A 13908-nucleotide genomic window follows, 5' to 3' on the forward strand; every position below is an offset into this window, starting at 1 on the left:
TAAAAATTCTTTATAAAAAGAAAATTATATATAAATATTTTCTGTAAGGGTTCATACCATTTTGAACCTTGTATTTTAGCCGATTACCCATTTGGACCTTTTATTTTTAAAAATTAACTTGCGGATCTCGTGTTTTGTCAAAAGGTTAAAAGTATGAATAAATAGATAGATTATTTGAACCACGTGTATTTTTGTCGATTGCCCATTTAGACCCTTTATTATTAAAAACTAACTTTAGGATTACGTGTTTTATCGAAAGTTAAAAATAAAAATAGATAGATTATTAGTATTATTATTATATATAGATATTTTTAATTCACATATATTATAATTATTATTAAAATAAAAAAGAGAAAATAGATAGAGTTTTTTCCTTGATAAATTAATAACCATAAATTAGAAAGGTAGAATAAAAAATGAGAAAAAAATGATGTTTATTATTATAATTTATACATGTTCTAAACATATATTTTTAATAAAACTATTTACATTTAAATAAAAGCATAAATTCTATGAATAAACTATTTTTTATGACAGTGTTTTCTTCATAATTTGGTCTTGGTGGTTATGAATTGTTCATCAATTTATTAAGTTTGTTATGAAGGTGTTTCATTTTATTTCATTCATCAAAATATATTTTTTTTAAAATGAAAATGATTAAACTTTTTCAAGATATCAATAAATTATATCCCTCTTCAAAAATAAAGTATTATAATAATACCAATTTGAATGTAACTATTCAAAATTTGAATAATTTGGTTATGACTCTATTAATTACTTTATATTTTTTATTATTTATCCATAAATATTTTTAATTAACTATATGATCATTATGAATTTTAACTATGATCATTGCTATAATAATTTTGTGATCCCTGATTTTTCTTATTTTTACACAATCACACATAGATTTGTACCATCCTCAAAAAAAAAAAAAAAATAGAACCTAAAACAGTTGTATTATACCAAATCACAAAGCCAACAAATCAAAATTTGTTTAATTTTGTTTTTAGTTTTCTTATTGTTTTTTTTTTCTTGCAATATTTAAAATTTGTTGGTTGGTTCTTTAAAAAACAACATTAGATCTCCATTATTTTTTTAAAACTGAAACAATTTGGTAGAAATATTTATTCTAGCAATAATTGTTTTTTTCTTCATTGTTTTTAAATGCTGATCGGTTTTGTATAGCCTTTGGTTTCGTATTTTTTCTCATGAATAAAATCTAAGACATGGTTTAAAATGATACCATAACATACAAATCAAAGGCACTTGATCTGATGGTGGTACAATGCTTTTGGAGATTTGAGAAAGTATATGATTACAAACAACATAATGTTAACAATTTCAATATCACCCACACCACATAAACATCTGATAACATCTAAAACATGATAGAAAAATAAGATAAAGATGTAAGAATATAAAGATCAATAATTTAAAATAAAATTTTTAAAGATTAATAAATATTAATAATTGAATAAAAATCCGAGAGAATTGTGTTATCACTAACAAGTAAATCAATCAAATTTGGAGATATGAATTAGAATTTATTGAAAATTCAAATTGAAAGAGTTTAGAGAGAAGAAGAGAAAGAAAGAAAAAAAGAGAAGTTAGAGTAGAGAAAAATGTGAGATTAATAGAGAATGTTTAGAATATATATGAAATTCACAAAGAGATATTTATATTTATATATATTTAAATAATAATATCTTATAAATATCTCATTTAAATTTAAAAAATTACATTTATTATTATGATCACGTGTATGGTAATTTATTAGTGTAACTACATTTTTTTTTAAAATAATTAATATGGTAAATAGGAAATAGGAGAAAACGTACCAAAAAAACGTGTGAAAAGTTTTTAATTTTAGATATTTATATATATTTATATATATTTAGAAAATTTAGATATTATAGTTTTTTCTTTTTTAATTATTAACTAATAATTTTATAGATATTTAGATAGTGTAGATATTATAGTTTTTTCTTTTTTTAATTATTAACTAATAATAAAAAATTTGAAAAAGAAGAATTAAAAAATGTGAAAAATTTAGAAAATAGAAAGAGTGATATTTTTTTTTTAAATAATTAATATGGTAAATAGGAAATATGAGAAAACGTACCTAAAAAAACGTGTAAAGAATTTTTAATTTTAGATATTTAGATAGTAACTACTAATATTTCAATAGTATGTTTTTTTATATAAATTTAAAAAATAATTATATATATTAGTGTTATCCTCATTTCTCCCCAAGTGTACGGATCCATACTTTAAGTTTATGGGTCGCCTTCCAGGGAGTTAAAGCCCAGATCAGGCCCAGTAAATAAAGAGAGAACAAATATCGGCAGCCCAAGTCTCGGTAAGGCCCAAAGGGCATCCGGGAATATAAGCCAGGACCATCACCGGGACATGTTGTATAAATCCGAGACCGCGTCCCGGGATGTCTCCTAAGATGCGATAAAAGAGGTCGTGGCTCCCAGGTCCGAGATTAAGCCGGGATCGCCGTAGATGAACCCGGGTCCTGGTAAACGAACCGGGACCCTGGTAAATGAAGAGGGATGTTGGTAAACGGACCTAGATCGAATGGCCGGGTTCGGCGTGATAAAGTGTCCCCGATGCTGACATCATCCAAAGAAGTGTGGAGCTATGTCTCCATATTTAACCTACAGAGGAGGTTACATTTGGAATTTACGCCGTCGATTCAGAACTGTATTACCACTACTCTGACAATTCATGTCCCCCGAATCTTCTTCGTAGCCCACGACATCTAGACTGGAGAAACAGTTTGTCGCGAGTCTTATAGTGTGGTTATGTTTGGGCTGGCCCAATGGGCCCTGGTTAATATATGTTTTATACTTCAATATTTTGTATTAAGTCTCCATCAGAGAGCAAATAATATTTATTCCCTTATTGGGCCTGGATTAGTCCGGCCCAAGCCCAGTGCACTCGCTTGCCTATAAATATGAACAGTGGTGCACTGGGGAAGGGGGATCCCAGATATTTCTTGTAAGCAATTACTCTGCTCAAATTTGTAGAAAACTCCAATGTCAAAAGCTCTCTAAGCTCTAATACAACTGGCTCGTGGACTATGGCTCATTAACGCCCAAACCATGTAAAAACCTTGCTTTCATTTTCTAAATCCTTTCTTTTTAAGCTCTCTTATCTTTTATAATTCTACACTACAAGAAAAAGATTTTTTAGAGGCGGAAATATTACCGGTGGACTAACTCCGCCGGTAATGTGCAGTATATTAGCGGCGGAGTACTGGGTCCGCCGCTAATAATGAGGAAATCAAAATAAAAAATTAATTTTTTTTATTAGCGGCGGACTTTCCCATTATTAGAGGCGGATTATCCGCCGCTAATACAATGCCCGGGGACCGGTTTCAAATTTATTACCGGCGGGTATTTTACCGGCGGGGTTATGGATATAGCGGCGGGACCCGCCGGCGGGTTATGGTGATACCGGCGGGACCCCCCGGTAATAGTATAATACCGGCGGACCCGCCGGTGATAGTATAATACCGACGGACCCGCCGGTGATAGTGCATTACCGGCGGATTAAATGCGGCGGACCCGCCGGTGATGTTGTATTATCGGCGGAGACCCGCCGGTAATAATATTATATAATGTATGTTTGTTCTTCGTCTTCTAACTTTTTTTGCTCCCTCGACCCATTCTTCTCCCTCACCCATTCTTCTCCGATTGCCATTTTCTTGGACCCCAAAAGCTTCAGGCGGCCACTCCTCTGTCCCTCCTGCAGACAGCTCCATAAACAGCGACTAGGTACATTCAGTCCATTTTTTTTATGTATATTTTGAACTGTAAAACTATGTTCTATATTTTTTTAATGCTAAGTCTTTACGCAGTGAAGGCCTTGAGAGATTGTGTCTTCTCAACTTTCTTCCAAGGTGTGGTGGTCTGAACGTCCAAGGTGTTCATTTCGAAGAGCCTTTGTGAAGTATCATTTCAGGTAAGTTTAATTTGCTTTTTGGCTATTTTGTTTATAACTGTGATTGGGTTTGTAAAGTGGTTTGGGTGATTTTTTAAGTTTTAAGATATGCATGTATAGTATTCGATGAAATGTCTGAATGAGTTTTGATAACTGTTGTGTTGTTGAATTTAAATAATTCATTTATTGATTTAAATAATTTAAATCAATTTTAGTCCAATTTTAGTCCAATTTTAGTCCGAGAATATCGTGCACAACACCATTAGAACCATTACAGTGTTTTCTTTATTTTTTTCATTATTAGTTTAGTTTTTCATGATTTTATTTTGTTAGGGAGTTTTCGTTTTTCCCTTTAAAAAAGAGAAATTTTGAAATTTTGTTTGTTGATAAGCACTATTTTAAGTTATTATTATTTATCAATTTAGTTTTAGAAGAATCTTTTTCGTTTATTTTTTTGTTTGCTTGCTTGCATATTTGAGATATTTTAGTATGCATGCCAATCTCTCCTTTAGTTAGTACTGCAACGCACATGAGATTGTTATATATTTATTTCTGTCAAGTTTCGATGTTAATCTGCTTTAGAAATTTCAGATAAGTATGATGAATCTCTACTATATTTATTTCACAGTTTCTAAACTTAACTAAATTTTCTCGTTTCAATGATCTAAGGAAGTAATAACTATGAAACTCTTTTAAAGTAATACTGTTGTGTTGTTGAATTTAAATAATTCATTTATTGATTTATTGATTTAAATAATAATTAAATAATGATTAATTAAATAAATAATAAATTATTATAAGAAATTATTTTAATTTGTTTATTAAATATTATTATCTAATATTAACTAATATTAAATTATTTGAATATAGAAATTAAAAATTTTATTTAATAAAAGTTTTTACAATTAATAATAATTAATTAAAAATTACTACATATCTTATAATAATTTATTTTTTATTAAATAACATTATCTAATTGAATAATTTAATTTAATACAAATCTTAAAAATTAATAATGATTAATTAAATAGCTAATATTATTAATTATATAATTTAATAGTTAATGTTATCTAATTAATAATATTAACTAACATTAAATTATTTGAATATAGAAATTGAAAATTTTATTTAATAAAAGTTTTTACAATTGTTTACCGAGTTTTTCGAAAACGAATACAAACAAACTAATAAAAGGATAAGAACTGTAGAAGTGCAGAAATATAAATAGACAAATAAGTTTTTTACGTGGTTCAGGCGTTAATGAGCCCTAGTCCACGAGTCGATGTTATTATACTTGTAGAGAACTACAGTAAAATGGCTGGTGTACAAGAACCTCACAAACTCACAGTGTTTCTCTCGGGTTCTCTAGAAGTTAGAGAGATTTTGACAGAGTTCTTGCTATGTAATTTTTTTCTCTCCCTCCTATTGCAAAATGAGGAGGTCTTTATAGCCAGAGTTCTGGATTAGGGTTTTACTCTGCCCCCCCTGAGTCCTAATTACACCAGCCATAAATAGGGGATACAATTACCGTAGTCGCCTGGCTACCAGGCTCTATGTGGGTATATTTACGTGAAAGTATGGGGAATGCACAAAGGCAGCTGTCTTTTCCAGGCTGTCAGCGGAACAGTAGGCGAAATAGTACTTTTAGGCGTGCTGGGATGTAGGCGGCCTCGACCTGTCGGGCGTGTCAGGCGGGATCCTGTGTCAGGTGGATATCATTCCAACTATGCCTCCTCCATGACTCGGCCGCTTGGTCTTCTTCCGTGCGAGACACGGAACTGTATCCGCGAAGGTAACCTGAAGAGCTTCTCCTGGAAGGACCTTCCCCGACGGACATCCCTTCGCGAGTCCGGGAGAATCGACGAGCTTCCGCGTCGCGGTTGCTTGAAAGAGTCTGCTGGACACTGAACGGGAGAGGCGAAGCCTTTTTGTCCATCCGCGAGCTCTGGTCACCTTTCGTGAAAGACTTTGATAATTTATCTTCCCCGAGACTATCCATTTAAACGCTATCCGGAAATCTGGATAACAACAATTAATAATGATTAATTAAAAATTACTACATATCTTATAATAATTTATTTTTTAATTTTTTAATTAATTAAATAATAAAAGTTTGGTTCAACATTATTTAATTAAATAATTTAATTTAATTTAATAAAAATCTTAAAAATTAATAATGATTAATTAAATAGTTAATATTATTAATTATATAATTTAATAGTTAATGTTATCTAATTAATAATATTAACTATTATTAAATTATTTTAATATAGAAATTAAAAAATTTATTTAATAAATTTTTTTACAATTAATAATGATTAATTAAAAATTACTACATATCTTATAATAATTTATTTTTTCTGTCCCGGTATGCTTGTGATTGATGGTTGTTGACTACAGCCATCGATTACAGGGATATCGGCACAGAAATGATAAGTTTAAAGTATTAACAATAAAATAATGAAATGAATTTTTTTTTAATTTGAATAACATTATCTAATAAAACATCATAAAATAACATAAGATATTATAATATTGCATAAGATTTAAAAAATGATAACAAATTTTTTTGTTATCCATTCCTATTCACATTACTAAAACTCACAGACTCTTATAACACTCTAGATGGCGATTGACAAGACTTGGACAACATTGAGAAATCGTGCTTGTCAAGAATATTGGAATGGTCTACAATCTTTTTTGAGGATGGCCTCGGAATATAAGGATTCTGATGGAAGAATTAGGTGTCCGTGTGTCAGATGCATAAATAATAGACTTGAAATTTTACCTGTTGTCGAAGCACATGTATTCGATAGGGGATTTTATCAAGGTTATGAGAGGTGGATTTATCATGGGGAAGCGGAACTAGATGTTGTTGATGATGAAGTTGACGAGATGATTCCCATAGTGGAGGACTTCCTCTTACCGACAACTGAGCAAGTAGACAATAGTGGCACAAGTCAATATTACGACGAGTTATTTGAGGAGATTGAAGCTGAGTTGTATCCTGGATGTGATTGGATTTCTTCCCTTAACTTCTTAGCTAAGCTATTACATTTGAAAGTTAGAGGGAAGATTCCTAACAACATATTCGATGAATTATTGAAGTTGTTAAAACTTTCCTTTCCGAAGGAAAATAAAATTCCATCAACGTACTACGAGGCTAAAAAGATATTGAAGAAATTAAGGTTGGGATACGAGTCGATTCATGTGTGCCAATATGATTGCTGTTTATTTTACAAAGAGCATGCAAACAAAGAGGAATGTCCAGTTTGCGGAACTAGTCGATGGGTTACTTTTGAAAAAACTAAAGGAAAAAAGGTGCCGCATAAGGTGATGCGTTACTTTCCATTGACACCCCGGTTGAAAAGACTATACAGCTCAAGGCTTACAGCGAAGGACATGATATGGCACCACACTGGGAAATCGAAAGATGATGGAGTGATGCGACACCCGGTGGATGGGACGGCGTGGAAGAACTTTGACGTCAATCATCCTGGTTTTGCAAGTGATCCTAGGAATGTCCGTTTAGGCTTAGCTGTTGATGGATTTAATCCATTTGGCAACATGAACCTGGCATACAGCATGTGGCCTATGGTGTTGGCGAACTATAATCTTCCACCTTGGTTATGTATGAAAGACAACAATTTGATGCTGACCATCCTTATTCCTGGTCCAAAATCACCGGGTAAGGACGTAGATGTATTTCTAAGACCATTGGTGGATGAGTTGAAGGAGTTGTGGGCTAACGGAGTTGTTACGAGAGATAGTACGACCAACACTATGTTCAAGCTGCGCGCAGCCCTTTATGGACAGTCAATGATTTTCCAGCTCGAAGTAGTCTGTCTGGATGGAGTGGTCAGGGATACAATGCTTGTCCTACATGCAATGAAGACACATCTTCCATTCGAGTGATCGGTAAGACATCTTATGTTGGTCACAGAAGATTCTTGCCCAGTACACATCGAATGAGAAGGAACACTGAGTTCGATGGACAAATTGAGAGAAGACGTCCTCCGAAACGATTTACTTGTGAGGAAATATTAGAACAAGTGAACAACCTTCCACCCCAAGTTCCTGAAAAACACTTGCAGTTTGGAGGTGTGAAACGTAGAAGAGTTGCGGAAGATAGAAATTGGAGGAAAAAAAGCATCTTCTACGAGCTTGATTATTGGAGTACAAACATTTTAAAACATAACATTGATGTCATGCATGTCGAAAAAAATGTGTGTGATAGTCTCCTCGGCACAATCTTGGACAATGATAAGTCTAAGGACACCACTAATGCAAGATATGATTTGAAGAAGATGGGAGTAAGGGAATCATTGTGGATTTATGAAGATGAGAGTGGAAAGTTGATGAAGCCGCATGCTTCTTACGTGTTAACTCCTGCTCAGAGACAACAATTTTGTCAATTTATTAAAGAAGTGAAATTTCCAGATGACTTTTGTTCAAATTTGAAGAAAAAAGTAATCGAGAATGAAACAAATATCATTGGGTTGAAATCCCACGATTGTCATGTTATAATGCAACGATTATTGTCTGTGAGTGTTCGCAAGTTTCTCCCAAAAGATATATCGACCACCATTTCTGAACTATGTAGTTTTTTCAGGCAACTATGTTCGAGGACTATAAATGTTACAGATATGGAGGAAGCACAAAAAGACCTTGTTCTGATTTTTTGCAAGATGGAGTTGATCTTTCCTCTGGATTTTTTTGATATAATGATTCACTTGGTCTTACATTTGCCTGAAGAAGCAATTTTTGGTGGACCGGTATTTATGAGATGGATGTATCCTTTTGAAAGATACATGAAAAAATTGAAGAACTACGTGGGAAATAAAGCTCGTCCTGAAGGGTCAATAGCTGAAGGCTATGTCGCTGATGAGGCTATGACATTTTGTTCGATGTATTTCAAAGGGGTTGAAACTAAATTTAATCGTCTTGATCGCAATAAAGATGAGGTGTATGTCCCACGACACCTTATTGTGTTTCAATCTCAATGTCGTCCCCTAACAAAGGAAACTCTCAAGCCTCTCGATCTTGCGACTCGTGAAATGGCTGAATGGTTCATCATTAACAATTCACCCGAAATTCAAGATTACTTAGAGTAAGTTTATTCCCTTTAAAGTGAAATTTATGTTTATTCCAAATTATTTTATCTAATGTAGTCAAAGCATTCAAATTTACAGCGAACACCTAGTAGAGATCAAACTGAAATTCCCAGATGGTGATCATAATCTTTTACAGAAGACAAATTTTCGCCAGTGGTTTCATAAGAAGGTAAAATTGAGATTATTTTTAAACCTTTATTATTGTAATGATATTTTTATCATTCTAATATAGGTTTATTAATTTATTTAGATATATGACTTGCACAAACATGGATCTTTAGAGAATGGTGATGAGTTGCTAGCTTTAGCATCTGGGTCAGATCACTTGGCAACATACTACGAAGGTTGTATAGTTAACGGTGTTCGATTTATCGCTTATGACCGAGATCAAAAGCGCACCACACAAAATAGTGGAGTGTCTGTTGCAGAAACTGAAGGTTTTTACTATTATGGCACGCTTCAAGAAGTACTGGTCTTATCTTTCACTGGTGCATATTCAGTTGCATTGTTTAGGTGTAAATGATTTAACACTGATCCAAGCAAGAAGAAAACAATCACTGAAAATAATATCACCAGTATAAACGTCAGTAGCGAATGGTACAAAGATGAGCCTTATATACTTGCTAGCCAAGCTAAGCAAGTATTCTATCTCGATGATCTACTTAGAGGCCGACACTGGAAAATTGTTGAGGATGTCAATCACCGTCAAATTTGGGACATCAATGACGATGACGATGAAGCTGATGCAGATGTTGATGTTGTACATGACAGAAACTCATCAAATTTTGTGTTGACCGTGGATCTCGGTCAGTTGGTTATGGAATCTAATGAACCTGCAACATATATTGGCACTATACAAAATTCACCTGCTGATCAATTGGATGAAAATTTCATAAATGACGACTTAGGCGAAGAAGAAGTCGATGAAGAAGATGAATTGCTAGTTGATATTTTTGAAGATGATGTTAATCATGTGTCTCCGATTGATGTTAATTTAATTAATGATGAAAGTGATAGTGATTATTCTACTTAGTTTTTATATTTTTGTAATAAGGACAATTGTTTAAAATATAATATATGAGACTTGTAATCATTTTGTTCATTTCCATTGGTGATATTTGATACTAACTAATAATTTAATACTAATTAATCATTTTTGTTCCTAAGTACAATGTCAGCAGATATAGCCACCTCTCACGGCGGAGATGGTGGAGGTCTAGACCCGCCAGATCTTAGTAGAGTACCCTTTTCCTGCGAGTCAGGTTAATAATAATTTTCAAATTTTGCTCATAGCTTAAAAGTCAAGCTCAACGAATGTTTAATATATATTAATATTTCAAATTTTGGTTATTCTTGAAAATGTGGATAGCTGAAGTGCCGAGAAGAAAGGGTCGTGGCCTGGCTAATTCGAAGCCACTTGAAATTCGAAGGCGAAATGCCGGGAAACCACTAGATCTTCAGCTTGATCCTAGGACGGACAAAGTGGTTGGCTTGGAGGACCAAGCTTTTGTCTGCGAGATAGGCCTCCAAGTCACTTTGTTGTTGCCAGGACATTACTTGGATTTCACTGATGTACCTCAACAATTTAAGGAACAAGTCGTACAAAGGATGAAGGTACAAATTTTGAACAAGTCTTGTGGTATAATTTTTTTATTAAAATCATTTACAAACTAAACTAACGTGTTATTTTTAATGTAGTATTTTTATAATGTTGATGGTCATCCAGAACCCGAGAGAGTTATGAAAACTATCTACACAGAGATGCGCAAAAGATATTCTGAGAGAAAGAACATCAGACATACTCACTTCAAAAAATATTACTCTAATCCGGAAGATTTGCAGAGTGTTTTAGTTGCCCCACCTGACCATTGCTCCAAGGAGAGTTGGAAAGATATTGTTCAGTTGTTTTTGAGCCCAAAATTTATCGCGCGATCCAACCAAAACAAGAAAAACAGAAAAGAAATGAAGTATACATCGACGCAAGGCACAAAATCGATGGCAGCTAAGCGTCACCAATTTGTAAGTAAAAATATTAATTTAATTTAACAAAATTTTACATTCCAACTTCCTATCTCTAAATTTGTATAGGCGAACCCTGATGAACATGTTATTGATACTTGGAAAGATAGCCATTTGAGAAAATCGATAAAAGTTTTTGTCAACGACACAGCTCGAGAAACTTTTGTGTTATTATTTTCATTAAACTATGTTACTGATGTGTTTCTAACACTTTTTATGAACAGGAAAAAATGACGGAAGAGCTTGAGAGGGCACGACTTCAAAGCCAGTTTCAAGGACCGACGGAGGGATCTGAAACTGGATCTGCTGCTGAATCCTCGTCAATCGATCAGTACGAGATTATGAGTAAAGTACTTGGGGAGAGGTCTGACTTTCAAAGAGGAGTAGGTTACAGCAAAGGCAAAGGGAAAAAATCAGCTTCCAGCTCCACAAGTCAAAGTCAGTCACAAGCCCAACCTGCTCATACACCTCAGGAAGACATGGCTACTATGGCGGAAATAATTAAGTCAATGCGTGAAGAGATCCGGATGTTGAAATCTCAACAAGGTCCATCTGGTAATCCTCAGCATACCAGTACAGAAACTGAGTCGCGGTTTGAAAGCCTTCTCCAACGATATTTACCATCACAACCTGAAGGTGGTATATCTTCTCAAAGTCCACCTCCTTGGTCAATGCCACAACAACAACAACATTTGTATCAACCTCAACAGAATTATCCAAACATTTATGGACGCTCCTCCCAGTCCCCTCCTTTTTTTTACCCCGACGTCCCTGCAGGATCTCAAACGTCACATCCTGGGCGTCGTGACTTCGGGGATTCATCGCAGCAGCAACATCCACAGCAGATGTATGGTCAATTTGTGAGTTCGTCGCAGCAACAGAGGTATGGTCAGTTTGAGAGTTTTTTGCATCAGTCTCCCTCGCCGCGACCACATGCTCAACAATTTAGATCATCTTCGCAGCAGCACTCTACACAAGCACCACAGTTTGCTTCACCACCGTTGTCGCGCCCTAATACTAGTGATCAAGATATTGATCTTATTGAATATTTTACACCAAGTTGGCCCGATCAAAACAATAATAATTAGATTATATTTTTTAATTATATTAAGACAATTGAAATTTTATTATGTTTATTTTATAATTAGTTCATATGTAATTAAAATGAGACAATTTGTATTTTATTAAGTTAATTTTATGATTAATTACAATGTTATTTTTGTTTGATGAATATTAATTGTGTTATTAATTATAATTTATGTTAAATATTATTATTTTTAAATAAGTATTATATGTATATTTATTAAGAAATAAAATAAAATTAATTATTATATTTTAATATTAGTATTTTATTACCGGCGGATTAATAGAGGCGGAACCCGCTGGTAATAAACGAGTCAAACGGGTCACAGCGTTACACATCACCGGCGGAGTCCCGCCTCTATTAATCTGCCGGTAATAATACAATACCGGCGGGTGGTGTCAGTCGGTCGGTAATTGTGGTAATACCGACCGATTATTACCGGCGGGGTTTTACCGGCGGACTTCCGCCGGTAATATGTAATACCGGTGGACGGACCATGTATTACCGACGGGATCCCCCGCCGGTAATAGTAATATTTGTTGTAGTGCTAGTTTCCGAAAAACTCGGTAAACAATTAGTACTTGTGATTTACCTATAAATAATTACATAAATTTCTGTTAGATATTTAATAGATAATTCTAATCAGTTTGATAATAATAATTTAATAATTATAACAACTTGACATTTAAAATTAATAATAATAAATATTTTTTTTAGAAATAAGACTATCATTCGTAATTATATTAAAAATTCTTGTATAGATATATAATTTATACTAATGTGTAACTAAATTTGAACTAATATTTAAAATTAATAATAATAAATATTTTTTTAGAAATAAGACTACCATACGTAATTATATCAAAAACTCTTGTATACATATATAATTTATACTAATGTGTAACTAAATTTAAACTAATGTGTAACTAAATTGCTTTTTTTTTTTAAAAGTAAACGTGTTAACGTAGATTGGGTAATGTTTCTTTAAAAAGTTAGGTTTTTTTTTAAGAAGACTTTAAGTGTATTTAAAAAAAAAAAAAAAGTGAACATGTTAATATGGATTGTGTAATGTTTCTTTTTTTTTTAAAAAATTACATTTAAAACAAAAAAAAAGACATTAAATGTACTGAGATAAAGACTCATGCTATTATATTATATATAATATGATATATTTATATATAATATTATTAATTTAAATAAATAATTTGTAAATATTTTATTTAAATTTAATCTAATATGCAACTAAAATTCATAAAATGAATAAAAAATTAAATTAAAAGAGAAAATAGAAAAATGCTTTGAAGAAATTCACATCATCTTCTTGAAATTTAGGGTAAAGTGGGAAACTATAATTATGTGACCAAATAATTGTATTTTATTAATTTTTATCACACGAAAACCAGCACATATTATGTTTTTGAATCCAAATCAAGCCATGGATATACCTCTTAGAACTGAATGAAATTAAAAAAAATTGCGATAGTATATATAATATATATACTTTTCCGTCAAGGAAGAATTGCATTTCACTCAAAAATTTCAATGGACATTCTTTCCTTCTTCATCTAATTCCTATAATATTTTTTTTATTATGAATATTATATTTATTATAGGACGTTTTACTCTCTCGGCTCTTGCCTAATATTATATATATATATATATAAATATATATAAGGAAATTCTACAATGGGGCGCCACTTTTGCTCTTATACTGGTAATGACGACCCTGTTTTCGGC

This window comes from Humulus lupulus, chromosome 2 (genome assembly GCF_963169125.1).
Source record: "Humulus lupulus chromosome 2, drHumLupu1.1, whole genome shotgun sequence".
NCBI lineage: Eukaryota > Viridiplantae > Streptophyta > Magnoliopsida > Rosales > Cannabaceae > Humulus > Humulus lupulus.